Raw genomic sequence first — 2,490 nt, 5'->3', positions numbered from 1 at the left:
CACTGTGTGTGAAGACCTGGCAGGTCTTCATCAGTCCTGTGTAACTCTATCAGCTCAGATGCCCACAGTGGACAAAGAAATCCATCTACTTTCCCATTAAGCAAGCTGAAGCAAGTAGGCAATTTTTCTGAAATCACAGTGGGAGATTGGCAGAGGCTAAAGCAAGTCCATTATTTTGTTGTTTTGGTTTTTTTCTTTAATTATCAGTCGGATCAGCTATAAGCTCACACTTAACCACTTGCCTGGAATAAACTCCCCCTCATTTTCCAATTTCTTTGTCCCAGCAGCTCCTTGTCACCATGTGCAATCACAATGAAATCAGTGTCCCCATGCAGAGCAGCAAGTTTTTCCATCTCCGGTGGCTTCACCACTTCTGCAGAGCTGTTTTGCAGGTTTATTCATTGCTGCTTGTTTTCCTTAGACCGTCTGTGCTTTCCCGGCCACAGTGAACGCACATGCGTATGTATTATGTAAATGCACCGGTATTTAGGAAGAGATTAGGGAAAGCAGAAGTTTTGGCTGATAAGAACATTTACCACATGAAAAAGCCAGGACCTTTAGCTCTTTTGCTACAGGGATGATTTTCTTCCTGCTTGTTTTTGCATGTGTCTGTTCAAACTTCCCCCTCCCCCCCCCCCCCCCCCCCCCCGCCCAAAACATAACACTTATAAGGAGAAGCCCTGCAACTTAAATTCCCTCTTATCCCAGGGAATAATTCAAAGTTCTGAATTTTCTCAGAATAGAGCTTGTTCTTCTGGCATTTCTAAAGTATTTCTTTCTGAAAGAGTGAAAGTCATGAGTCATATGAAAGAGCCTGAAGGTGGTCTTAAGAATTTGGAGTCCTGGAAATCGGTGCTTCAGCCTTTTCAATCTACTTGTATGCATGGCCAAAAAGAGTAGGAAAAAGTTTGCAAAGTATAGGGGTCCTTGTATTGCATTTTGATCCTGTTGTGTGACTTCACTAATGCAACCCAGTGGCATTTCTGTATTGCATCACTGCACAGCTGGACCAGCACAGTAGCTGGCATGAATTTTGTGCTAAAACTTAACAAAGTTGACATTTTATTAAGTGCACTTCATTATAGCCTTTTGCTTCTTTGCAATGTAACCTCCAGAAAATCCAAGCCAGATGAATCCTGATTAGCAGTTTGATGTCTGATTTTAGCAGACGGGCAAAATAGAATCAGACCGTAGCTCTCTGTGTTTGTTTGTACTCAATCTCCTGATCATGTAGTTAGTTATCTGTACATTTTTATGCTTGAAAAAAGTAAGCAGAAAACCTTCCAGGTAGTTAATCTCTTGTACAATCTACAACGTGGTTGGGCAACCTATGAAGAACAAAGTAGACAACCTTCCACTGCCACTTCTGCCCCTGATGTTACTGGCATCCTTTAAGACAGAAACTAGCAGCTGAGACAGCATTCAGGCTGGGATTGGGTAGGGGGAATAAAAGCTTTTTATCCCAAAAAGGACCCTGGGGCTAATTCATGGGACACATAATGAGAGGGCCATATATTTTATATCTCAATGTTAAAATATTTCATATCTACTCTCAGTTTTCAGTTGGAATAAACAGGTTGATCTGTAATTTCATTTTAAAACATGTACAGAAATCAGTTCCCAAGTGATGTTTGTTGCAGAGTTCACTGAGTGCTTCAAGATTCTTGGAGAGGCTTCGTAAGTGAAGCATTCATTTCAGTGAGATTCATGTCACAGAAACTTTCTTTGTGAGTAATCGTCATTCAGCTCGCAGCTTTTGAAAAGCTTGTGGTGTAACTGGTTCAACTGAGTCCATTAAAATGAAATCTTAAGAAATGTCAGGTTTCTGTTGTTTCTGAGATGGGTGGATAACCCCTCGGGTGTTCCTGATTTCTGCAAAAACACCCTTTCTTGAAAAGTATTTATGATCGTGGATACTTTACACCATTTTCCGTGGCTCAGAGTGTTGATGGCTTTTACACTTCCTAGCTCCCCTCGCCTCTTTTAACACTTGGAAAATTCACTAATTAATGCTAAGGGAACGCACGCCTCGGGCTCTGTGCTGCTTCGAGCACCGGTTGCTGCCCTTGTCGAAAAACAGCCCAAGTCCTTCAGCGGCAGAAAGCCCAGTGCAGGAGGTTTGAGAAGACAAGGACTGGGAAAAGTCGTGTAAAATATTTGAAACCTACGGCTGGTACTCAAGCCTACACCCACGCAGACATTGCATCTCAGGGTACCGCAGGTTTTGTCCTCTGGTGAGGGCTGTGCGGGCAGGCACAGCGAGGGGAGGGAGCAGGCGGAGATGCTGGACGCGCACTAGGACGCAGAGCTGACACGGCCATCGTTCTGATGGCTCTGCCCTTCCCACTTGTGACTTTGGACTTTTAGCAAAGAGGCTTTTCCCGATTTTAAAAGTAAACGCCAAAATCACCAACGGGGTGCTTGTGTGCGCATGGCTACGTGAAGTTAGTAAGGAAAAAAGGCACAAGCGTGCAGCGGGCGGCTGCGGGG

The sequence above is a fragment of the Corvus brachyrhynchos genome, unplaced genomic scaffold (assembly GCF_000691975.1).
Source record: "Corvus brachyrhynchos isolate BGI_N302 unplaced genomic scaffold, ASM69197v1 scaffold3, whole genome shotgun sequence".
Classification (NCBI taxonomy): domain Eukaryota; kingdom Metazoa; phylum Chordata; class Aves; order Passeriformes; family Corvidae; genus Corvus; species Corvus brachyrhynchos.
The sequence above is the reverse complement of the archived record's forward strand: the minus strand, read 5'-3'. Positions refer to the sequence as shown.